Below are 27,558 nucleotides of genomic sequence, written 5' to 3' on the forward strand. Positions count from 1 at the left end.
ATATATTATTTATGAGATAATCATTCAATATATTAAAGATCAGGCCATTAGTTTCATAATACAATACATTCTTTTATTTGCCAATCAGAGCTCTTGCTGAACTGGAAGTTGGCCAAATGGAGCAACAGGAATCTCCTTGAGACTTCTATTAGTTTTCCTTCTCTCTAGTCATTCCTTCTTCTCCACTGCTCCCACCTCCATCACCACCATTAATGAGCTTTTCCTGGGCATCTTTAAACTTGTCTACATGATATTAATACTCTATATGAGCCTCCAAAGAGGTAGAATGAATGTGGAACTAGAGACAGGAATGCCCTCTTATATATTGGAAAGTGATGGTCTTTCGTGGGGCATGTAGACTTTGCTGTTTAAGCTTTAGGTGACCAGAAATATCAAAAAAGAGCCTGTGACTCAGGTACCCAAGAATGGCTTGCCTCTGCGAGGCTTAGTCATTTATGTCTCATGGTCCCAGTATGTCTGCCTTGCCTGGATGTTGCCAGACTCTGGATTTGCTTTCAGTGCATCTTCTAAAGTTTTCTGCAAACTGGGTCTCGGAGTTATGATATTGGGAGGTGGTGGAATCATTCATAGATGGAGACTTTTAAGGAACTCATAAGTCAACTGTGGTACCTACCATCCTTAAAATAAATTTAGGTAGCTTTTTTTAATTGTTATTTAGTATTTATAGAGGGCCATTATGAGAGCCTGAGCATGGCACAACCAGGTCCCTTTCTTCATTTCTGCCACTGTGGCCAATTATTGAAATCACCCTGCTGTTTAGACTTTCAACCTACTGTAGGCTACATTCACCTCTTTTCTTTATAAAGTTAACTTGCTTCAGGAATTTCATTATGTTAACACAAAACTAATCTGTCTTAGACCATTCATGTTGCTGTGACAAAATTATCTTAGAGTAGGTAATTTATAAATGACATGAATGTATCACTTACAGTTCTGAAGGGTGCAAAGTTCAAAATGAAGGCACCACCAGAGTTACTGCCTCGTGATGGCTTCTCTCTGCTTCAAAGACGGCAGCATTTATCTGGATCTTTACACATTGGAAAAGAAAAACAAGAACCTTTGTTCACTCTGTATGTGTGAGTGTTACACACACAAATGTGCAATTGTGTTACACACACATGCATAGGCCAGAGTAGGATGTTACAAATCTTCTCCTATTGTTCCACATTGTTATCTGGACACCAAGTCTCTCACTGAACCAGAAGTTCACTGTCTTCTGCTAGGTGGCTGGCCAGCAAGCTCTCAGGTTCCACCCATCCCCATCAACACCCCATTCTCAATTCTTTCTAGGGTTGCAGGCATACAACCATGCCTGGCTTTTAATGTGGGTGCTGAGGATTCAAACTCGGGTCCCCATGTTTAAAACAAGCACTCATTCCCACTGAGCCACATCTCTATGAATGAAGAATACTCAGGGTATCTTTGACGCTATTGAGTAGCAGAACTAGGGTTAGAAACCTTCACTCTAGAGTCCCCGGTGGCATATAGCATATATAGTGTGTGCTATGTCCACACTCTACTGAGTGCTGTGCTGCATGTTAAGACACACAATGAATAGGATATTACTTGTTGCTGTTTTATTTCTTTGGATATGGGATTTCATGTATCCCAGGCTGGCCTCGAATTCACTATACAGGTGATAATGACTGTAAACGGCTAATCCTCCTACCTCTAACTCCTGAGAGCCAGGATTACAGGTATTGACCATCACACACAGTTCATGCAACAACAAGCAAGGACTGAAGTCAGAACTAGACAAGTATTCTACTAACCTGAGCTACATCTTTGGCCATGCCGTTATTCTTAAGGAGATTATAACTAATGCAAAAGATAGACACGTAATTACAGTAAGGTCAAGTAGTGCTGGCTTAGAGATCACTTGATCACTGGGATGGTATAGCTTGCAGGATACTAAGGTAGTATATACAAAAGGAAGAAATAGCTGTAATGCCCATGAGATTTTTATCAACATGAGCCATCACAAAGGCACTGATGAAGAATTAGCCAGGGTAATAGAAAGAAAAGTCTAAAATGCCAGTTTGTATTTTCATCCTGTAGGGTTTTCATCCCTCATCAGGGATCTGATCTAGTTTATGATGTTATAACAAAATACCTGAGACAGGCTAGCCTTGAGAAAGAAAGAATGAAAGAAGGAAGGAAGGAAAAAAGGAAGGAAGGAAGGAAGGAAGGGAGGGAGGGAAGGAAGGAGGGAGGGGAAAGCTTATTTGCATCAGAGTTTTGGAGGCTGAAAGTCCATACTACTACAAAAAAAAATCAAAACGAGTTTAGGTGTAAAAATAAGAGGCGGAGATAACAGTATATATTGGGGAAAAAATGGTTTCTGAGCAGTTGCATTGGAGGGAGGCCAATATGGACACTGTTGACCCACTGTCAGGCAGACTCTATGAAAAAACTCAAATCTCCGTACTTCTCTGTCAGTGTGGAGCAAGGGTGGAACCAGAGGACAATGTTAGGTATCATTCCTCGGACCCTATCTACCTTGCCCTTTGAAATGCCTTGGACCCCACTAAACAGTCTAGGCAAGTTGGACAGCAAGCACCTAGGACGTGTCTATCTCTTTCTTTAAGCGTGGGGAGACACTAACATGCCCAGCTTTTTTTCCCCACATAAGTACTGAGGAATAAAACACAAATCTTCATGGTTAGGAGGTGAGTACTTTCCCGACTGAGCAATTGTATCATCTCCTTTTGCACTTTCTTTCGTGACCTTTAAATCTTCAATGATTCTCCCCTGGGGATAAAATACAACAGCAAAATCTTTAATGATCTTGCTAATATCTATATTAAGGTCCTCGATCTCATTGCTCCTGCCTTCTACCACACATTCCTTCTACACAAAGAGAATAAATTGCACTCATTAGGTTTCCCAGTCTTATTTTTTCCCCACTTTGTGTGTCTTCCAGAACCAAGTTCAGAACATCTCGACAAAACTAGACTGTGGAACACTTACCTGCAATCCTTAGGAGAGGTAACAAAGAGAAGGCAGACATCCAGGAGCTATGATCCACAATGGAGCATTGCAATAAAAGTGAAGAAATCTGCTCTCCGTCTTCATCAGAGCCATTTTCTTTCACAAATGGCTCGCCTTCCCATACCTCAGCTTCAGACTCCTCAGCTGTATGAGGGGCATTCTATGCTCTAGCTCTCAGCTCTTTAAGAAGATGCAATAGGATAGAAAATGTAAAAGCATAACATGCTTCATTACCACAAGGAAATGCAGCTCAAACCACACTGCTGCTACACATATGTGGAAGTTAAAAAAACAGCCTTATATGTGCAGATGAAAATAATGACTAATCCAAGTCTTTTTCACTCAAACATCCACAGCAACACAAGAAGATAGTAATTTTAACTCAATAAAATAACACATAGCCTATGCCTTCCAAATCCATTTCCATACTTCTTCTTAGCAAATACAAAATACTAAATGTAATAGTACAGATATTTCAAAGATGTCATTATCAAATCAACTGAGAGTCCCAGTAAGATCTATGAAAGTACTGGTTTAAGTTCCTTGACTTTTCCTTCTCTGACTCAAGAACTTCACGATCTCCCCAAAAGTTGTTGCCTTACATAAAAGTTCAAAAAACAAGATGTCGTACCAGACTGTGATGATTGGTGCAATAGTGGCAGGATGGTTAGAGGAGAAACCAATCACATCATCATTGGATTTCTGCTTAGAAAACATCACAGAAGAAGGAGAAGACCATATGCAGCAGCTAGAGGAAAGGTACATTGTGGAAGACTGTTTTCTCACAGAACATGGATGTTGCCCTCTGAAATTTCCTTCATCTGTGATCACCTTCACAAGATTGGGCCTATCAACATGGAATAGGAAAGAGTTTATGGACCCCACATCACTTTGAGGATCTATAGGCCAGTAATGATTGTTCTAAAAAGGACAAACATTTTCTTCAGTTGTGTAGCCACTGGTAAATTGTCCATATTCCTGGAAATATCCAGAACACAGTAGGTCAAAAGTCTGTGTCTAAAGCCAGCATTTAATCCTAAATATTTGGGTAATGTTAAAGGGGAGTTTATTTCAAGACATTGCCTTCAAAAACCATCCTTGAGGAGAGCTCTCCACAGGAAGGCAGGTAGGAAATGTGACAGTAAGAATTCAGCTCTAAACTTCCTCAAATAGGCACATGTGGCATAATTTGGCTGTTTATTTAGCTCACTCTGTAAGCATTCAGTTTTATGTTTTACTATGTAATGGTCACTTTTGTATATATGACTATGATGGTTTTGCATTGTCACGAAGTTGTTCTGTTAGGTTTGAAGGTTGCCCTGTATGTTTCTTCACTCCGTCTACTACAAGGCATTCTCTACTAAACCTTTCACCTACAGCTCACATATTTCCCCGTTCACTCCTATGGCATTTCCTCTTTTTCTTACCCTTACCTCATCCTCTTTTTATGCCTTAATTATAATCTTTCATAGCTTTAACAATCTCTAAACTCTATGTAGCCTACCAACACACCAACTTTTTCCTCCCAGATACTTTTTGATCAATTATTTTTTTAAAAAAATCAATCTATACTCACCGACCTAACTTCCCTCTTAATTCTAATTTTAGTAATAAGTAATTCTATATTTAACAGTTAGCATCCTGGTCTACTCCATACTATGCTTGTTTTGCTTGCTTGCTTGCTTGCTTGGTTTGGCTTTTTGTTGTTTTATTTTGTTTTGTTTTGTTTTGTTTTTTGTCCTCCAAGAGTTTCTGAAGTGTTAGTGATCTCACATTGAAGTTACTCTGGCAGATGACATTCTACTCAGGGAGTGAGATAAATTCCACACCTGGCATTTTGAGCCTCTAGACTAAGAAGAAACAATTTTCTGAACTATTCACCTCAATTAAAACACATCCAAGTCCCACGTGACCATTACAAACACTTCAACTGAAAGAAGGTAGCTGATAAAAAAAATTACCAAGCAGTGAAATAATTCCAGGTGTGCACGTAAATCTCTGTACATAAAGCAAAGTAATGTAAGAAACACAAAAACACAAAGCGACACAACTGCTTCAAACACTACAGATCTGACCATAATGGCATCAAATAAGAGTGAGTTAGATGAAATCCCAGAGAACTCAAAGGAATGTTCAAGGAAAAAAAAAGCAGCTTACTGAGAACACAAATAAGGAAGCCAACACAAGACAGAGAAGGGAACAAAAAAAATAGAAATGCTGATATGTAATGCTGGAAATAAACAACAAAATAAATCAAATAAAAAGCCCTATGGATCTATCATCAATAGAATGAATCAAGGTAAATATATATATATATATATATATATATATATATATACATACATACATATATGTATATATACAGATAGATAGATAGATAGATAGATAGATAGATAGATAGATAGATAGATAGATAGATGAATAGATAGAGATTGATATATATATGAGCTTATAGAAAAGGTAGGGAAACTGGAGATACCAAATAAGGTTAAGATGAAAACGAAGTTAAGAGTAGGAATTCTACTAAACTATATAGGCCACAGGAGTCCTGCTGCACCGGCAGCCCTCCAGGCCTGGTGGCCATGGGGTCATCTCTACTGGTTAGTGGCAGTGACTAGGCAACCTTGAACCTAGAGCCTGAGCCATAACCCCAGTACCCCAGCACCCCAGCACTGGTGCAGACTATACACAGCGTGAGGGGCAGAACAACCAAGTGTACGTAAACAGACTAGGCTGATGTTAGCCTTTGCTGACAGAACCATGGAAAAACCCCTGGTCCTCCTCAAGTCCTCCTTCTTGATGAAGGTTTCTGGTAGCTTCAAGGCCCACCAGGATGCACTGCCAAGGCTGCCGGTGTCCCTACTTCAGCAATCCCTGGACCATTACCTAAAGGCACTGCAGCCCATCATGAGAGAGGAAGAATGGGCTCACATCAAGCAATTAGTGGATGAGTTTCAGACCTCAGGAGGTAAAGGGGAACTCCTGCAGAAGGGACTGGAGCTCAGGGCCAAGAAAATGGAGAACTGGCTGTCCGAGTGGTGGCTCCAGACAGCCTATCTCCAGTTCCACCAGCCTGTGATCATCTACTCAAGCCCAGGAGTGATGCTGCCCAAGCAGGACTTCATGGATCTACAGAGTCAGTTCCGGTTTGCTCCCAAATTCATCCAGGGTGTATTGGATTTCAAGTCCATGATAGACAACAAGGTATTGCCAGTTGAGTTCCTGGGAGGACAGCCACTGTGCATGAATCAGTCTTATCAGATCCTATCTTCTTGCCGTGTACCTGGCCCCAAGCAGGACTCAGTAGAGAACTTCTTCAAGTCGAAGAAACCACCCATGCATATAACCATGGTGCATAACTTCCAATTCTTTGAGCTGGACATGTACCACAGTGATGGAACTTCACTCACCTCAGATCAGATCTTTATGCAGCTAGAGAAATCTGGAACTCCTCACTGCAATCCAACAAAGAGCCTGTTGGCATCCTAACCTCCAACCAGGGAAACACCTGGGCCAAGGTCTATAACAAACTCATTAAAGACAAAGTAAACCCAGAGTCGGTGAACTCCATACAGAAGAGCATCTTCACTGTGTGTCTGGACAAGCAAAGTGCCCAGAATCTCAGATGATGTCTACCGCAACCATGTAGCAAGCCAGATGCTACATGGTGGTGACAGCAAGTTCAACAGTGGAAACTGCTGGTTCGACAAGACACTGCAGTTCATTGTGGCAGAAGATGGCTCCTGTGGGATGGTTTATGAGCATGCAGCTGCAGAAGGGCCCCCAATCGTTGATCTTGTGGACCATGTCATAAGGTATACAAAAAACCCTGAGCTTGTGCAGTCTCCTTTGGTGTCCCTACCCATGCCCAAGAAATTGTGGTTCATCATTGCACCTGAGATCAAGAATGACGTCACCCAAGATCAAGAAAGATGTAGAGAAAGCCAAACAGAACATAGGCATCGTGATCCAGGACCTGAACATTCCATCAGTGGTATTCCATCACTTTGGAAAGGACTCAAGTCGGAGAAGCTAAGGTCTGATGCTGTCATCCCAATAGCCCTGCAGCTGGCATACTACAGTATCTGTGGGCAGACCTGTGCTACATAGGAAAGTGTCACCCGGGCCGCACTGACACCATTTGCTCAGCCTTCAGACTTGCTAGCCTTTGTCAAAGGCACAGATGACTCCAAAGTGCCAGAGCACTAGAAGGTGGCACTGCTTCAGGTCCACTGAAGCCTATACTGATCGAGCCATCCAAGGGGAGGCCTTCGACTGGCACCTGCTGGGTCTGACGCTGCAGGTCATCAAGGCCCTGGTGAGCATGGCTGACATCTTCATGGACACCTCCTACACCATTGCTATGCACTTCAACCTTTCTACCAGCCAGGTCTCTGCCAAGACAGACTGTCCTGTCCCAGATAGTTATGGCATGTGCTCCAATCCCAGGAGGCCCATATCAACTTTTCTGTGTGAGCCTACAACAACTGTGCTGAGACCAACGCTGCCCGAATGGCTCACTACTTGGAGAAAGCTCTGCTAGACATGCACATCGAACTCCAGAACCAGGGCCAAACTCTGAGCCCAGGCCCAGGCCTGACTGTTCCACAGCCAAACCCACTTTGGAACAGACACCTGCCACATGACTCACTCCTTTGGCTCCTGTGCCCTCCAGTCTGACTGAACCAGATAAGCATTCTCTAGCAGGGCCCCAAGGTCCAAGTCAAGTGCCTTCCAGGCCCTGTCCTCAGGACCTGCCATAGTCCATGTGCAGGGCTCAGTCTAGAGGCTGAACAAGACTAAGGCCCAGGTCCCCAGCATATCATCCATCGACCTGAACCATGGGGAAGGGAACCTGTCCAGTCCATCCCTTCTTAGCAGGGGCTGTGAAGAGTCCCTTTCTTCTGGCCCTGGCCAGTCTCTTTCATCTCCACAGCAAAATCAGAATCTGTCTTCATCAGTAAATGCCCAAAGACCATGAGTCAGAGGATTATCTATTGATGAGTGGCCCTCAGACTCTCCATAGCTAAGGCCTGCCTCCACCTCCCACCTCAACGTGCCATCTCCCAGCTGCCACCCTCTGGTGACTCTTGAGCCACAGACTTCCTGCTTCCATTCAGTGTCATTCTTGCTGCAGTCATGGTTGCATAATATGATTATGCCAGGTGATCAATAAAGGCAAGAGTGCTGGTGAAAAAAAACAAAAATACTATACATAACATTCTGGAAAAAAAGACAAATTTATAGGTCATAGACATAAAGAATAAAAAACATTATTCTAAATGCATAGAAACTATTCTCTCAAATGAGTCTTGCTTGCCTCCCCACCCTCCGCAAAATGCAATCTGAGAAAAAAAGAAGCCAATCTAAAAGATACCAATCCAAATACAAGGAGTATTTAGGACAGCAAACAGACAAAGCCAGTAAAGAAACTCTTCATAATTTTTATAATTAAATTATTAATATTAAAGAAATAAAGAAAAGATTGAAAGTCACAAGAAAGAAACACCAAGCAGAAAAGTAACAATAGCAGTTAATATCCTAGTCTACTCCACTATACTTGTTCTGTTTGGTTGGTTGGTTGGTTGGTTGGTTGGTTGGTTGGTTGGTCGGTCGGTCGGTTGGTTGGTTTGATTTTTGTTGTTTTTGTTGTTGTTGTTGCTTAAATTTTCAACTGAAAATTTAAAAACCAGAGGGTTTATTTAGATTGATGTCTTTCAAGTTCTAAAAAGATAATTGGCAACTCAGATTAATATACCCAAAGGCTAAGGGAATTTATCACCACTAAATGAGCTCTACAGAAGATACTTGGAGGAATTCTTCAGACTGAAGAGAAAAAACAATAAATCCATCTCTGAGGCCACAGGAAATCATGCCATAATAGTCAAACAGCAGAGGAGGAAGAGGGAAAAATCCAATAATATAAAACCACAAAATGAGAGAAATCTCTATACTTTCAAGCATATCTGAATATTTTTTAATGGTCTCTATTCCCTAGTCAAAAGACACAGGCTAGTTGGGTTGGTCAAAAATCAGGAACCATTTATTTATTGACTCTGAAAATACATCTCACCACAAAAGACAGACACTACCTTAGGGTAAAGATATGGGGGAAGTATTTTAAGAAAATTGACCTAGGAAACAAGTTGGTGTCACAGTTATAATATTTGACAAAGTGGATTTCAAATCAACACTAGTGAGAACAGAAAAAAAAATCATTTTATATTGATTAAAGGAACAATCCATTAAAAAGGCTTTATGATTCTACACATATATGCCCCAAACACACATGTACCTAATTTCATAAAACAAATACTGCCATGTGTAAAGTCACAGATTATCTCTGACACAATAGTAGTGGGTGACTTCAGTACCACACTCACCAATTGACAGGTCTTCCCCCCCAAAAAAATAGAACTATATGAATTAAATAACAATATAGATCAGATAGACTTAAAAGACATCTACAGAATATTCTATCCAAACACAACATTTTTCTCAACCTCCCATAGAATTTTCTTTAAAATGTATTAAATATTAGAAAACAAAGCAAATCCCAACAAATAGAGGAAATTGATATGATTCCTTGTATTTTATCTGATCAAGATGTAATAAGACTACAGATCAACAATCAAAACCCTGGAACATATACTAAGTACATGGACATTAAAGAACATACTACTAAATGGTTCTTGAAGAAATCAAGAAAAAAGTTTTTAAATTTCCTAGAATAAAATAAAAATGGCATCATAACATGCTAAAATTTATGGAATAGATATTTCCATAAATGTATAGGAAACATTTATATATCTAAGGAAAATTTATAGCCCTAAATGCACACATTAATAAATTAGAGTGAGCTGGGAGGTATTAGTGCATACCTTTAATTCCAGCACTCAGGCAAATCTCTGAGTCCCAGGACAGTCAGAACTACACAGAGAAAACCATCCTGAGAAGAAGAAAGGAAGGAAGGAAGGAAGGAAGGAAGGAAGGAAGGAAGGAAGGAAGAAGGGAAGGAAGGAGGAAGAAGGGAGGGACGGAGGGAGGGAGGGACGGAAGAAAGGAAAGAAGGATGTGTGAATGCTCAAATAAATATTTGAATCTCATTAGTTACTTGGAACAATAAGAACAAGACAAACCCGAGAAATCATCAGATAGGGAAATGGCAAGATGGTTCAGTGAGTAAAGGTGCTAATAACCAAGTCTGAGTATGATCCCTGGAAATCACAGGGAAGGAAAGAACCCCATGGTACATGTACCCACACCGATGCTTATAAATAAATACATAATCAGTAAATGAAAAAATCATTAAAATCAATGTAGAAATTAATAAAATAAAAATACAAAGGATCAAGGCAATAAAAAGTTGGGTTCTTGAAAAGATAATGCATATGAATTACTGAAATTAAGTCAAGATTAGACAAACAATTTAAAGAGATCTATAATACTCAGTGACATTAAAGTAATAATTTAAAAAAATCTACTGTCTAGTCCTACATGGATTCATTAGTGGATTTTCCAGAATTTCAAAGAGCTAAGATCAGTATTTTCTGAATTATTCTATGAAATGGAAAAAGAAGGAGCATTACCAAAATCTTATGTAGTATTATTATCCTAATATTTAAAAACAAAAAATCTATTACAAAATGAAAATTACAAATTAATTTTTGTGATGAACATGGAAAAAACATTCTCAACAAACTCTTGCAAAGCAAAATTTAAGACTACAACAAAAAGATCATTTACTACAATGCTGGTCATTCACCATGAGGTTGAGCTTTGTTCTAGAGATGCAGGGATTACCCAACATAAATAAATCAATAATGTTACAAATTTCATGGGCTCACGGGCAGAAATCACATGGTCATTCCAGTAGATACAGAAAAAGCTTTGACAAATCCAATGCTTTTGCATGTTAAAAGTCCTAAAGGAAGATAAGAAGTGATGATATAAGCTTTTAATCCCAGAACTTGGAGGCACAGGCAGGTAGATATCTAAGGATCTCTGAGTTCGAGGTGACCCTGGTCTGTAGGTCTTCAGAGAAAGTTCCAGGATAGTTCCATAAATAAACCCTGTCTTTAAAAAAAAAATCCTAAAGAAATTCAAAATAGAAGGGATAGAATCCAACATAATAAAGCTATACATGACATCTACCCAATGTTGTATTAAATAAAAAAGACCATGAGATATTTCCACTAAAATTGGGACTAAGACGAGGCTGTTCATTTTCTCTGTTCTTATTCAGTGTGCTTTGGGACATCTTAGCTGGCGCAATGAGACAAAAGAAAGAAGTCAAAGTACCCCCACAGGCAGATGACATGGTTCTCTAATAAGAGACTGGCTCCATGAGAATACCCTTCAAACAAATAAGCACCTTCAGCCAAGTGTCAGCATTCAAAATCCATGTACAAAAATCAGTAATTGTCCTATCTGCCACTGACTCTTGCTGAAGAAGAAAACAGGGAAACTCCATTCACAATAGCAAACAAAACAAATCAAGAAAAGATGGGAATGATCTTAACCAAGGGTGTGAAAAACCTCCACTGAACAGCTTTAAAACACAGAAAGAAAGGGGAAACAGAAAGACACAGGTAGAAATGCTTCCCATGTTCATGGATTGAAAGAATCAATACAGCAAGAATGTCTAACCCACCAAAGACAATTTACAGATCTGGTGCAAACTTGTCAAAAGCTCAGAGACATTCTCCACATCGATGGACAAAATGATTTTTTTTACTCACCTTTCTATTTTTTTATTGGATTTTTTTATTTATATTTCAAATGTTATTCCCTTTCCCGGTTTCCTGTCCATAAGCCCCCTATCCCATCCCCCCACACCGTTCTTCTATGAGGATGTTCCCCCTCCCCAACCACCACCCACCTTCCCAACCTGACATTTCCCTACATTGGAGGGATCCAGCTTTGGCAGGACCAAGGGCTTCCCCTCCCATTGGTGCCCAACAAGGCCATCCTCCTGCTACATATGCAGCTGGAGCCACGGGTCTGTCCATGTGTACTCTTTGGATGGGGGTTTAGTCCCTGGAAGCTCTGGTTGGTTAGTATTGTTGTTCTTTTTTTTTTTTTTTTTTGGTTCTTTTTTTTTCAGAGCTGGGGACCGAACCCAGGGCCTTGCGCTTCCTAGGTAAGCGCTTTACCACTGAGCTAAATTCCCAGCCCCAGTATTGTTGTTCTTATGTGGTTACAAGCCCCTTCAGCTCCTTCAATCTTTTCTCTAATCCCTCAAATGGGGACCCCGTTCTCAGTAAAATGGTTTGCTGCTAGCATTTGCCCCTGTATTTGTCATGCTCTGACTGAACCTCTCAGGAAACAGCTATTTCAAACAAACTTAAAATCCACACTGAAGCACAAAAGATCCCAGACAACCAAAGCAATCCCAAGTAGAAAAGAAAATTTCTAGAAATATCTTCCTGCCTAGATTTTAAATTATACTACAAAGGCATAGTAATAAAAACATCATCATACTAGCACAAAGGCAGACATATAACTCTAGGAAAACAGAATGAGGGATTCAGATAGAAGGCTACACCATCATTCCTTGCAGAGGAAAGATAGCATCTTCCCCCAATGGTGCTGGGAAAACTGGATAATCTACATGTAGAACATTAAAAGTACATCCTTAACTCTCACCCTCCATAAAAGTCAGCCTCAAAGCTACGAAGGAGTTGACCAGAAACTCTGAAACTGCTAGAAGAAACACTGAAGAGCACATTTCAAAGCACAAGAAGGAAATCTCTATATGAGACTATATCAGTCATAAGGCTGATGTCATCAAATGACTAAGTTTGATGTGAAATAAAAAGGTTCTACACTAAAAAAAATGGTCAAGGGAAGAAACAGCCAATAGAAAGGGAGCAGATCTTTGCTCTTTGTATATTAGAGAAAGTGTTTGTATCTAAAATAGGTACATAGATGATAGATAGATAGATCTATACACACATACATACATATATACCTAGATAGATAGATACATACATACCTAGATACATACATACATCATACTTACATACATATATACATAGATAGATAGATAGATACATACATACATACATACATACATACACACATACATACATCATACATAATACATACTTACATATACACCTAGATAGATGGATGGATGGATGGATGGATGGATGGATGGATGGATGGATGGATGGATGAATGAATGGATGGACGGATGGACGGACAGACAGATAGATAGAGATCATGGATTGAACAGATTTCTCAAAAAAAGTACAGATGTCTAATAAAAATTTCTTCTTGAATCAGAGAAAGAACTGGAAGAGCTTGAAGGGGCTCGAGACCCCATATGTACAACAATGCCAAGCAACCAGAGCTTCCAGGGACTAAGCCACTACCTAAAGACTATACATGGACTGACCCTGGACTCTGACCTCATAGGTAGCAATGAATATCCTAGTAAGAGCACCAGTGGAAGGGGAAGCCCTGGGTCCTGCTAAGACTGAACCCCCAGTGAACTAGACTGTTGGGGGGAGGGGGACAATGGGGGGAGGGTGGGGAGGGGAACACCGATAAGAAAGGGGAGGGGGGAGGGGGATGTTTGCCCGGAAACTGGGAAAGGGAATAACACTCGAAATGTATATAAGAAATACTCAAGTTAATAATAAAAAAAAATAAAATAAAATAAAAAAAATTTCTTCTTCATGTTCAACATCATAGAAATGCAAATTAAAGCCACTTTGTGGTGAAGTTGGAAAGAGCAATGCTGTGCTTTCTCTCCACCTTCCCCTGTTCACTTGACCTCAGAGGTCAGATGTGTGGGATCCCACGGAACTCGAGTTACAGGATGTTGTGAGGCACCATATTGGTGCTAGGACTCAACCCGTGTCCTCTACAAAAGCAGCAGTGCTCTTACCCACTGAGCCCTCTCTCAATGCCCAAAATGTTCTTTTGTTTAAAAATAAAGTCTTGGGGTTGGGGATTTAGCTCAGTGGTAGAGCGCTTGCCTAGGAAGCGCAAGGCCCTGGGTTCGGTCCCCAGCTCCGAAAAAAAAAAAAAAACCACAAAAAAAATAATAATAAAAATAAAGTCTTGATAACAAAGCAGCCTCCTCACCCCAACCAGCTAGGACACGGTCTATCCCAGCAACCCTTGAGCACTCATCAGACCCACTCAAACATTATCTTCTAGATGGCCGCCCTGGTAGCATTTAGAAGTCAACTCATCCTCACTATAAATACAGTGCCAGCTTAGGATACTATCCATATTAGGTCCATGTCTCCACCCCTTACAGACTTTATTTGGGGATGTATTTAAAAACCACAGCTGTTTTCTCTATTCATGCTCATTTCTCTGTCCCACATAGGCTGCAGTGCAATTCAGACTTTACCGAATATATCCTACAGGCTTAGTGAACATCTATCTAGCCATTTTCTTGATGGAGCAACCATAACAACAAATATGTATGTTAATTCAATAATTTATGCACTCATTAACCCATAAAGCATTTTTAAGCAACTCTTCTATGTCGGGCTATGTGTTAGGACTTAAGAGTCGATGGGACAGAGTCCCTGCTGGGAAATGTCTACGTTTACCTTCCTTGAGGAGACAGGCAAATACATAACTCAGTTCAGTTCCATACAAGAGCTGTAACATGAGTCTGTGCAAAACACAGAGACTGAAAGGACAAGTGAAGCTTGTTTCCTGGAGAAGTATGAGGGCCAACTTCAGAGAGAAGGTAACATTTCAGTTCTGAAAGAATGCGCAAAGTCTTTGGCTAGAGTTGTGGAGTCAGTTCTTCTAGGCAGAAGGAACCCTATGGAAAAGTCTAGAAGCATGGTGACACTTCTGACTATGCCTTCCAGTGTGCTAAGATTCTATCACTCATGAGTGGGCACAGCTGTTAGATATTAGCCTGGCAAGGGGAACTGGGCTCAGATCAGAAAATGTTTTGAGCATCGTTCTAAAATGTATATTTTTTCCCAGTATGCAACGTAACTATGAAAAGATTTCATTGCAAAATGACTTAGCTTCAGGGATGAAAAGATCTAAAAAGCCATTGCTAAAGATGGGACAACCAGTTAGACATGTCAAAAGACTCAGAGCAAAAGTTGAAAGATGAACATGGATTCAGAAGGTGTTTGGGATAATAGACAACATTTGATAACAGACTGGGTGTATAATACCTTGTGCTCTCCATACATATTTTGGTCCCATATATGATTGATAAGGCCACCAATATGTGAGAAAAGGACACACAATTAAATGAAATTAGTATCACTGATTCCTAAGGAGCAACAGAGAGGTGATGGACAGGAGACATTCTCTCTGGATGCTGACTTGGTGTTCGCATGTGACTGTGCTACTTCTGCTGCAGAATGGACCTTCCACAAATCCCTACCTTTGCTCCTTTCTCAGCTCCCAAGCAGAATGCTGACTAGGATGATTTGTTGCCAAGTTCCTTCAGCCCTCACAATCCTCACTTGGGATTGGTGGTCGCCAGGTTCCCCCCCTCCCCCCAGCTGAGTCACCTCTGAGGCAGGCAGGCATTCTTTGGTGCTGAACAGGAAATGCAGAGTCACTGATGTCACATCCCAAGTCCCATTCTCAGGAGGCAAGGATAAGTTGGTGGTGTCTGAAGTTGGGTCCAATACCAGGGGCGACTTCCCTCCAGTGCTTCTCTTGGATGGTACAAGAAACTTGCCCCTACGTCCTCAAAGCAAGGGCCCTCTTCAGAGGAAAAGCCCCTGTTTGCAAGCCTGATCATATGGGTCTCTGAAATTCCTTTATGGTTTTGTTGTTTGTTTGTTTTTTTGTTTGTTTAGATCAGTCCCTGTGAGTGTGCCTACTGATACTATACTAAGACTTTCCCACAACATGCCCAAGATTACCTTACTGCCTACTCTCCTGAGTGTGGCCAAGATCCACAATCCACAGACAGCAGCAAGATGTCCCCTTCGGTGTCTTAGCCTTTAAAGGGCTCTACCTCTGCCTATTTACCTGCCTGTAACTTAGTGAAGCCTACTGTGTACTATGAAGCAGATCTGAGATTCCCGGCTCCCCACAGCAACACCAAAAGGTGAACATCACTTTCCACTTTAATGATGCAGAGAATGAGGGTTGGTGGTTCATCAAAGGCTGGACTAGGATGTGGCCCAGCCAGGACTCAAACTGAGGTCTGTGGTTTCCAGTCCACTGTGTTCTCCTTCAATGACCATAGCTAAGCCCTAAATAATATTCTGCTTGAGTGTGAACCATCTGGAGAGCCACTAAGCAAATTCAGTGTCTTCTTTCACCCAAGAAAAGCACAGTCTAGTTTAACTTCGGTCCTAAAAAGAAATAAAAAGAAGAAGAAAAAAAAAGTGGGTCACAGTTCACCGACTAAAGCACATTAAAGTTAGATTTCTAGGTTCCTCCTGATTTTCCCCAATAAAGTTGTGACTTATGGGTTTTACAATGAAGAAACTCTTGAAATCAGTCTGCTTACCTTTATATCCCTAGTATCACAAATCCATGTGGCCCCAGATAAGCCACTAAGATTAAGCCTCAGCCTCCCCTTGTCTACATGGAGATGAGAGGCATACATACCTCGTCCTGTTGTTATGAGGGGTAAATAAGACGCTGCAAGTCAAAAGCACTTAACATGGAATCTGGCATATGGCAGGAGCTTGATAAATCCCAGCCATTATTATTACCGTAATATCTCTGTGCATAAATCTATCTGCAGCTCTGATTGTTTTCTTAGGACAGATGCCAACGGGTAAAATCGCTGTATCAAAGGGTGGCTCATCATACATAATGCTTAATTATCCCCCAGAAATTGTCAAGCAGTTTATACATCCAACCCAGAATCAGCAGGAGCGGATGCTTCGTGGCAATGGACTTGAGAGACTCCGCAAGCACAGCAGCAGGTGATGTAATGAAAGTGTCCCAACAGCCAGCACGAGCAGCTCACAGGTAATGGTAGAAACGTTAATGTTATTACTATTGATTTGATGTGTGTGCGTGTGCGTGTGCGTGTGCGTGTGTGTGTGTGTGTGTGTGTGTGTGTGTGTGTGTGTGTGTGTGTGTGTGGTGTGTGTTGCATGCGTTTTTGCACATAGAAATCAGGAGACAAGGTAGCAATTGACTTCCTTCTTCCACCATGCGGCTCACCAGGCCTGGCAGTGAGCTCTTCACTCCATTAAGTACCAAGATGCCAGCCCTGTTTTTCTCTTTAAAAAAATAAACCCATGAGGCAGAGTCTTAAGTAGCTCAGACTGGCCTGGGAAACACTAGACAGCCAAGGATAACTGAATGCCTGTTGCCTGATTTTCCTGCCTCTGCTTTCTCCCAGGTACTAGAATTTCAGGTGTGCACCACCATGCTCAGTTTATGCCACTCTGGGTTCCTATGTATTAGACAAACACCTCTACCATGTATGCTATATCAAAATTCCATAAACATTCTTTCATGCCTCCCAGAAATAGAAAGAATGGGGTCCCTGGATGCTCATTTTAAAGGCCTTGATTTTAAAAGGGAGAAGGAGCAGCCTCTGAGGCCATGCTCTACCACTTCTGCTGGCAAGGTTTTGAACTAGCTTATTCTCTCTGTGCCTAATTTATTCTCTTCTTCATCAGTTGCTTTCAAAGTTGATTACATGTGAATAGTATCTCCCTCTCCTATCTGTTGTAACTACATATGAAAAGTAATGTAACCATTCTTGTTGGTAACACCTATGGACATTTTCCTTGTCACATGGTTCTACGTCTATATTACAATCATGGTCTTTATTGTATTAGGGTTAGCATTTAATATTATACATTTATATATTTGTGTACAGTGGAATGCACATCTAGCTCTACTATAATCTTTCTGCATGACCAAAGGCTGGTGGCTTTGCCATTCTGGACCTCTTTTTCATGACTATAACAAGAAAGAACCTGGTCCAGAATCCCCCAGTATCAATGTTTCTATCACCATACCTTCCTCTGCATCAAAGTTCTTGGCATGGTGTGAATCTGAAATGGCTCTCAAAGATTACTGTGCTGAACACTTGGTCTCCAAACCTTGGTGTTATTTGAGGAGATGATGAAAAGTTTGAGATATGGGCCTAGCTGGAGAAAGAGAGTCACTGGAGATATGCTTTTTAAGGTCATAGCTTGTCCCCTGGCCCTTCCTTGTTCTCTACTTCCTAACTGGATGAATTCAAGAACCTCGCCTACCTTACACTCCTACTACTGTAATGTTTTGCCCAAAAATATGGAGCCAAACATGAGCTAAAACCTCTGAAAGTGAGCCCCAGTCTTGCTCTCCATTGTTCCCTCAGGTGTGTTGGTAACAGGTATGAAAAGGGAGTGAGGATTCCTCAACCTCACACTCCTGCTAATACTAGACTAGATGGTCCTTTTGTGTTGACAAAGAGAGAGGTGCACTGTCCTGAACATTCTATGATATTCAGCTGCTTTCCTGGCCTCTGCTCTATGCTGATGTCATACTACAATTGTGACATGTGAAAAAAAAATTACACACACAATGCCAAGGAGTCCTGCATTCATAGTTCTCCCTGACTGAGAATGGAGGTGTTCTAGTTTCATTCTGTAGCTATGACCGAATGCTAGTCAAAGGTAACTGGGGGGGTAGGGGGGGAATTGGTTTATCTGACTTATACTGACTTATAGTTCATCCTTGAGGAAAGTAAGAGCAGGAACTTAAGGCAGGACTGCAGGGGCTAGAACCATAGAAGGATACTGTTTGAGGGCCAGCTTTCTGGCCTGATCCCTGGCTTTCTCATGCCTGCTGTCTTATACAGTCTAGGACACCAACACCACAGTGGGCTGGGCTATCCCACATCAATTATCAATTAAGACATTGCTCCATTTGTGTGTCTACAGGCCAATCTAATCTAGGCAATCCTTCAATTGAGGTTGCCTCTTCCCAAGTGATTCCAGGTTTTTGCCAAGTTGATAATACCTTAAACATGTTGCTATGTCCTTAAAGCTTGCAATCATTCAGTATTCTGTAGAAAACTAAATACCCTTTGACATCCCTTTCAGTCTCAAAATTCCAAAGGTCCCCAGTACTGAGGCTGGCAGGAACTTATACCCATCTCAGGTACTTCCTTGAGAGTCCTTGATAATTTCTAGTGTTTTCCACCTTTCTTAATTCCATTCAGAAGACTGACGCAGTTCTTTTTTTTTTTTTTTCAGAGCTGGGGACCGAACCCAGGGCCTTGCGCTTGCTAGGCAAGCGCTCTACCACTGAGTCAAATCCCCAACCCCCTGACGCAGTTCTTTATACCCATACTAAGTTATCATCTGTCACATGAAGGTGATAAACTACAGACTTAGAGTCATATGAACCAGCCAATGGTCAGCAGTCTGCAGAAAATTGTTCAGTTTTTCTAACTTTGTTTCTGTTTCCTATATAAAACATGGGTGATACTTCAAAAGTCAGTTAAGAACGATTAAAGATTACAAGTGAACAACATGTACCAAAGAGGAAGGGGACTCCAAATGAAAAGCTGTCGCTTGTATTTGTCCTTGCGGCTTAGGAGTGACACTGGGTCATTTCTCAGCCATCACCTAAGGGCTTAGGCCAAGCTTTCTTTTGATCTAGTTCTTTGGAGCCAGAATCATGCAAGAGCTACTGAGGAATGGAGTGGCCAGATGCTCTAGTTAGGCATCGGAGAAATGCTATGAACCAGAATTGTGACTTTGGTTCTAGCTGAAAATATGAGCAGAGCGCCAGAAGAAAGGAATTGCTTTAGCAGGTGTGTTTGGAATCTGGCAGAGCATGCTGGGCCTGGGCCAGGAGCACCGAGCAGGCCTGAATGCCTTCTATGTTGACTAGCTGGGACTGAGACCCAAGAGGGAGCTTGAAGAGAGAACTCTCGGGTAAATACACAACAGTCAGACAGTGGCTGATTTTTCCCTGGGCTCCCTGTGTCTCTTGCACAAGTGTGGCCAGAGTCTGAGGCCTTCACCAGATCATTGGATCCAAGAGGAGTTCTCAAAATAGCTCAGACTCTGGGCCTGCCTGGGAGAGACATAAAGATTCATTTACAGGAGAAGGTGACCACTCTGGATCTCTTCAGCAGACCAGTCTGTGCTAATGCTCCTGCTCCCTTGAATCTGGGATTTATATAACCCTCTTCTGTCCTTGTCATTGCCAGCAGAAATGCCTGCATTATCTTAATTCCAGAAGGAAAATTATTCCAATTTTTGAGGCCATCATTTTAAAGCTGTCAAAGTCAATATTTTTAACAGCCTAGAAAAAAAATTTCTACAACTGGAAAATGTCTAAACAGGTTGTGCTTGAGATCTTGAGACAACTAGGGGAAATCTGTGGTGAGGTGGAGAAATGTGCTATGCTGAATCCATGGCTGGGGACGGGGTTGGGGGGCACATTCATTTGTCCCAGCACCAATTTGTCTAGGTAGGTTCTCTATGAGAACCCTCACCTTAACCACTTTCAGTCTGTCCTAGTTACAGATTAGTCATTTGTCTTTTGGTCCTAAGACTCTGAATTTGCTGTTAATAAAGCAACGAATTCCTAAAAGGAAAACGGCCAGTGAGAAGAAGAGAGACAAGCCATGCTTTTGGCGCCTGCACCCTTTCCAAGTGTTAGTCCATCTCTGTTTGCATTCTCATCAACTGTTACGCTCTAAGACCTGGCTACTGCGTGTGTCTGTCATTGACCTAGAGATGTGGGAGTTCATGAGAACTTCCTTACGGGGAGGGAGAAAGCTTCCAGGGAACTCCCTTGCACTAGGTTAGGAAGAAATGAAGTGTCTCTTTTTCAAGATTTACCTATCAGTTTCCATCCCAATGAGTTGTCATTTCTACCTGATTAACTCTCCCAGACAGAAACCCGAGATTGAAGGAAGTAAGTGCACAGGCAGGAGAATGGCTCTCTCCAAGCAGAATCACAATCAGGCTTTGTCTTTGGGCTAAGAGGCCATTTGTTAGCACCTGGGGAGCTTGCCAGACTCTGAGATGATGGAACCAGCCAAGTAGACACCTCCAGACATCACTGCCCCAGATGCCAGACTGAGAGATCTCCAGGGAAGAGGCTGGAAAAATCTCTCTTACGGGCCCATCTCCTAGTGAGGAGCTGGAAAACACCCCATTCCTGTGACTCCGAAGCAGGATTAATTGATTGGTCTCATATGAACCTAAAAGCCGTTAAGAGCAGGGAGGATGAAAAGCAATTCAAATTGCTTTATTACGATTTTGTAGTAAAGTACCAGTTTAGTCCTCAGCCCTACTCTGAAGCAGCGGGTGCCCAGATATTGACTGCACTGGCATGTGCTGCTCCAGGAGAGGAAATGCCCGGGTCTGCAGAGCAGAAACATCTGCTCAGCTCTCCAGCCGCCCTGTTGGGGGAGCTGGGGAGGGGGCTCCCCTCCAGGTGGTGTCACTGCAGGCAGGAGACAGAGGAGACACTCCCAAGGGGGAGGGGGAGATTGGAGACTGTAGACAGAGACTCCTCCTTTTTTTGTTTTCAAAGACTTCATTCACTTGGGGGAATTATAAATGATTTTCTAAGGCGGTCTGTAGACTTCCCATCACAGAGCAGCAGCACAACTCTTAGAGCTGGAATGATTGTGACAACAAGGATTGACTTCTCAAGCTACAGGGTGGGAGGCCTGAATGCTTTACATATCTTAATTCACATCGTGATTACTCTTTTTGTAAGTGAAGACACTTAGGCCCACAGGAGAAGCAGTTTGTACAACTAGTAACTGCCGATGCCATGCTTTGAGTCTGGTCATCTATCTCTCCTTAGTCTCCTAACCTTAATTCCTAGCTGTGGGAATTGGGGCCACCACCTATGCTTCTGTCTGTGCAGAGATGGCCTGTCTGTGCAGGATCAGACCTCAAGGTGCCCAATTTTCAAATGGGCAAAACGAAGCCTATGGTTATAAAGATTTGTTTGAGGCCATGAGAATAATATCACAGCCTAGTTTAACTCTGAGTCAAGCTTTTTATAACAGCTGACTCCCATCCTTGACCTTAAAGTTTGGCCTCAGTCTGTGTTAAATGGTTATCTAATACAATATGCTAATAGGACATCAATTAGTATTAATAATAATCTATGACTTGTAAAGATGTCTCCTAAGCATGAATTTTAATCTTCACAAATCCTTACAAGACATTACCACCCCCACACATCAAAGAGGGAAACATGAAACTCAGTTCCATGTCTGCTCAACAACCATGAGCAAACTAGAGAGAAAATCAAGGAGATGGTCTTACTACAATAGCATTAAGAAGACAAGAGGTTAGGAATGAGATGCTGCCAAAAGTGCAGGCAACAACCAGAAACAAACAAACAAACAAACAAACAAACCTCTGTTCATGAAAGGACAGCATCAAAGGAGTAGAGGAAGTCACAGAATAGAAGAAAACATTTGCAGGTAGCCAGGGATTGTGGTCCAGAACATTTAAAGAACTGCCACACCTTAACAACAACGAAAGCCAACTCAAACAGATCTGTTACCTTTTTTCCTAAAGGACACATGCAGATTTATAATAATTACACACACCAATGCCTAATGCCACCAATCACTTAGGAAATGCAAATCAACAGGAGAGCAAGACATCACTGCATGACCATTACACCAGAGCCATGACCAAAAGAAGGAGTGTTGGTGAAAACACTGAGAAATCAGAACCACTGCTCATGCTCTGCCAAGGTAAATGGCACCACTACTCTACCAAGCCATGTGGCATAGCATTGGCTCTAGCTTAGATTTGCAATAGGATCTACCGGCTTCCCTTTGGATACACATCCCTAAAGAAGTAAGGTGTCAGACTGGCTTTTGTACACCACTCAGAGTGTAAAGAATGTGGAATCAACCCAAATGCTCATAAACGATAAGCGAATAACAAGAGTGGTACATCCATCCAAAGAGACCATCACTCATCCTTAAGACAGCATGAGGGTCTGCAACTGCTGCCAGATGGGTGAACTCTGAAGATACTATGCTGAGTAAAGGACAATGAAAGGATGAAGGGGCAAACACTGTATGCTTCTTCTAGAAACAGGAAGAAAACGTTGAGAGCTGGAAACTGGCAGAAGGAGAGAGCAAGAGGCTGTTCATTAATGGAGTGTGATGGTTTAAATAAGAATGGGCCCCTGTAGGCTCACAGGGAGTGGAACCATTGGAGAGGATTATGACCTATGGCCTGGTTAGAGGAGTTGTGGCCTTGTTGGAGAAAGTGTGTCACTGGGATTGGGCTTTGAGGCTTCAAGATGCTCTAGCCAAGTCCAATAGCTTTCCCTTCTGCTGATGCAGTTGTAGAACCCTCAGCTATCTCTCTAGCTATCATGTCTTCCTGTGAGCCACCATACTTTCTCCTATGATGATAATGGACTAAATCTCTGAAATATAAGTCACCCTCCATTGACTGTTTCTTTTCTAGGCGTTGCTGTGGTCATAATGTCTCTTCACAGCAATAAAACACTGACTAAGACACAGACTTCCAGTTCAAGAGGATAAAATATTTGGTTATGTAGGATGATGGTAGCTATATAATAATGGGAATGAATTTAAAAGCTATGGAGTGACATGCTTTTTAAAGAGCTTTTTTCTATATTTATTTGTCTGTGCATATATATGTATACACACACACACACACACAGAGGTTCATATGACACTTAGAGAACTACTCACAGGAGTCAGTTCTCTGTTTCTATCATGCAGATTCTGGGGGATTGAATTCCAGTTTAGTGGCAAGTGCCTTTACCCACCGAGCCATCTCACTAGCCCCAAGAATGAATGATACACATTAAAAAGGCTGGAGTGGTTTCATGCTATATATCCTCCCCATACCCTTCCCAAGAACCCCCTAACAAAATGCTACTTCTGTCTAAGGTAACAGAAGCATGTTCTTGGTCCAACCTGCACTAGAATTACAGAGTTCTGTACACACTTAAATACCAAGACCTTAAATAAGATGAATCAAACTCATTATCTGTCAATGCCCCCTCCCAAGAAAGCAGAAATTCACCCTTAAAACACGTAATTGGTAGGGATGATTTGGCAATAGTAATAGCCACCCTCCAGGCTCTGAAACCTGGGCAAGAGTACATTTTCCTAGTTGTGCCAAGGTCTCTACTCTTAACTATGGGAACACCCCAAACTCACAATTCATTGAACAGACATACATACATACATACACACACACACACACACACACACACACACACACACACACACACACACACACACAGTGATCTTGTAACTCACTATAGCAAAAATCAGTGTTACCAACTTCAGCCAACGTATTCTCAGAATATGTATTCTGCTGGTTTCTTTATTGCTGTATAAAGCTATCAGAAATCTTAGTTAGGAAATAAGTTGCAATAAATTAAAATACTAAATTTCCAATTATGTTTCTCTGGTGTTAAGGGGAAAAAATCAGTATGTAGCTTCATGTATAAAGTGGATTTTAATTGCTCTAAATTTTCCAAGACAACCTAGATATATTTATTGATCTTTCTTAAACCCGGTTTAAGTGATTGGAATGATGGAAATCGTTTCTCCTCTTCTGTTTCCACGTAGTGTCTTCATACTTGGCGTCCATTCTTATACAGGCTGACTCTAAAGGGCATTTAGGCTATCAAAAGTCAAGCTTCAGAGTGGGGCTGGGGGCAGCAAGATGGCTAATGAGTAAGGATGTTTGCTGCCAAGCCTGACAACCTGAGTTCAATTCCAAGTCCTCGGACCTCCACAAGCTCATTGTAGTAGGTGTGCACCCCTGATCTTCTTCCACTATATACACAATCTAAAATAAATATGAAGGTAAATAAATAAGATTCTATATTTTTAAATTCTACAGCTTTGACTCTAGGGACAGTTCAGCTCCCAAATTTGTTTGTATACAGTAGACATGGGGAACACTCAAAAAAATTTGCAAATTCAGATTTGTATGCGAATGGTTGTGTCTACTTCTACTGAGCAACTGACTGGTCTTGGATTGGTATTGCTCACATGTTATAGAAACAGCATCTGAATGAGCCACCAGTCTGTTCTTCATGTGTCCCTGTAGAGCACAGTCCATCACTCCCTTACATATGAAAGGGATCACGGACAGGAATCCAGCAGCCTGCTTCAGAGGTATATGATCATTATTCTGTAGGTACCAACTTATGCAAAGGGAAGGTACATAGTGGTCACCTACAATATGTTCTATTGTCACGCCCATGCCCTGCTCCATGAACTACCTTCCATCTCCCCACTCCTAGAAAAATATCTGTCTCAACTTCTAATAATGAATGAGTTGGTCTAAAAATTGCTAATATTGGCAAGGACGATTTGGTTTATAGAATTAAAGCAACGTTTTGCATATTTCTTCTAAATCCTGTTAGTTTTTTCAAAACAACAGAGAAAAAGGGGCTTTTGAATCCTTATATTTTCATAACCTATATAAGTTCTCTTAACATTGTTTAAGCAAAAATAATACACTTATGATCTATAGTTATAGGATATATATCAGGGGAATGGCAAACCAAGAATTAGGAGGTTGACTCTTCGGGGCAGTAAAGAACTCAAGAACAACAGAAATACTGTATACACTAATATTGGTGGCTGTGTGGCTATATTCTCTGTATTGATATTGTTGGCTACATTGCTGTATATATTTCTACATACATTTAAAATGCACACAGAGTTTTCTATATGTACACATATATAGACTATGCCTCAATGGATCATCGTATTAATATTACACTTCAATAATTTCTTATTTAAAAATGAAATGGTGATATTCTCACTGGGAATTTTAAAGCAGATTCCTAAACTAAATGTGCTAGATCTATTCCACCTTTGTCCTCCCTGTGACATCCCTGAAAAGAGACGAAAGAAGGAGGAAAAGACAGACCAAGAGGAGGAGGACAGAGATTTCAGAAGAGATTTTACTGACTTTAGAATGGAGCAGTGTAGAGACCCCAAAGCTCGTGGCTTCCAAACGTGGCACCATTTTAACGTAGATGGTAGACGATCACCAAGTAGTTAGGAAAAGTCATCATCATGACTTTTTTAAAAGAACTGAAACAAACATGTTTTTAAATTCCAAGAAACTGAAATAAGGCTGTGGAAAATGTAAGAAAAAAGGTGACTTTAACTTTTGTCACATTAATTTATTGTATGAGAGGGTGCCTGAGAACATACATTCTACAGCATTCCGAGATGAGAAGACAGACAATTTGAGGAAGGAGCTGGTCCTCTTCTTCTACTACATGGGTACCAGGAATCAAATCAGGTCAACAGACTTGGTGGGAAACGCCTGTCTTAATTTGAGTTTTATTGCTGTGAAGAGACACCATGAACATGACAACTCTTAAAAAGGAAAACATTTGGGGTTGGGGATTTAGCTCAGTGGGAGAGCACTTGCCTAGCAACCGCAAGGCCCTGGGTTCGGTCCCCAGCTCCGAAAAAAAGAAAAAGAAAAAAAAAGGAAAACATTTAGTTGGGGCTGGCTTACACTTTCGGAGGTTTAGTCCATTATCATCATGCTGAGAAGCATGGTGGCAAGCAGGCAGACATGGTGCTGGAGAAGGAGCTTAGAGTTCTACCACAGGCAGCAGAAAGAGACTGTTTGCCAACTGGGTATAGCGTGAGGACAGGCGATCTCAAAGCACATTCCCACAGTGACACACTTCCTCCAACAAGGCCACACCTACTCCAACAAAGTCAAACCTCTTACTAGTGCCGCTCTTGAATGGGCCAAGCATTCAAAACATGAGTTTGAATAGGAATAAAGTGGCCATTCCTATTCAAACCACCACAAATGCTTTTGCATAATGTGCCATCTCAATGGCCCAAAAGGTTGATTTTAAAAAGAACACTGATTCCGGATGTGATGGCATACATCTTAATGCCAGCACTGAAGAAGTAGAGGTAGGTAAATCTCAGTAAGTTTGAGGCCACCCTGGTCAATATAGTAAGGTCTAGGCCAGACAGCACTACATAGAGAGAACTTGTCTCAAATAAATAAATACTAAATAAATAAATAAATAAATAAATAAATAAATAAATAAATAAATGTAAGAAATATCGAGCCTTGATTAGTTGCTGTAAATGGGTAAAACACTGACTGCACCCATAAAATGAGAAAAAAAGGCCATACAAAGGAAATAGAGGGGAGGGTTTTCTCTATCTAAAATATGTCAAATGAGACTTTCTGTATTTAAAATATGTTAGTAGTAGTTTACATATGAAAGTAAAGAAAATCCGAAGTGCTCAAATAGAAAAACTTCATAGCAAGCATGCACTGTGGAGACAGAGACAGCTAGAACTCCGTGAGTTCAAAGCCAGTCTGTCTATATAACTTCAGGTCAGTCACAGATATAGAGTGAGACAATATTTAAAGAAAGGAAGAGAGGAGAGAAGAGAGGAGAGGAGAGGAGAGGAGAGGAGAGGAGAGGAGAGGAGAAGAGGCGAGTAAAATCTTCACATAAAGAAAAACATACAAAAATTTGAAAAACAGTCAAACAAGACCATGCTAACAAAGAAAACCAAAGCTAAAGAAATGGGAGGAAGGGAGCAAACCTGGCAATGAAGAGAACCCAAGTGCA

The 27,558-nt window shown here is 41.3% G+C and overlaps 2 long non-coding RNA genes and 1 pseudogene across 2 annotated transcripts; 2 read left to right on the forward strand and 1 right to left on the reverse strand.

Moving 5' to 3' along the window:
• The first annotated feature begins 5,748 nt into the window (after positions 1–5,748).
• Crat-ps1 (carnitine O-acetyltransferase, pseudogene 1) lies at positions 5,749–7,692 on the forward strand (annotated as a pseudogene).
• An 8,381-nt stretch (positions 7,693–16,073) lies between these two features.
• Positions 16,074–18,399, reverse strand: LOC134478976 (uncharacterized). Its single transcript, XR_010051813.1, has 2 exons — positions 17,958–18,399; positions 16,074–16,322 (listed from the first exon to the last, which is right to left on the reverse strand). It is a non-coding gene; the product is annotated as an uncharacterized LOC134478976 (long non-coding RNA).
• Positions 18,400–18,505: 106 nt separating this feature from the next.
• LOC134478977 (uncharacterized) lies at positions 18,506–19,275 on the forward strand. Its single transcript, XR_010051814.1, has 2 exons — positions 18,506–18,599; positions 19,182–19,275. It is a non-coding gene; the product is annotated as an uncharacterized LOC134478977 (long non-coding RNA).
• The last annotated feature ends 8,283 nt before the right edge of the window (positions 19,276–27,558 follow it).

This window comes from Rattus norvegicus, chromosome 5, assembly GCF_036323735.1.
Source record: "Rattus norvegicus strain BN/NHsdMcwi chromosome 5, GRCr8, whole genome shotgun sequence".
Taxonomy (NCBI): domain Eukaryota; kingdom Metazoa; phylum Chordata; class Mammalia; order Rodentia; family Muridae; genus Rattus; species Rattus norvegicus.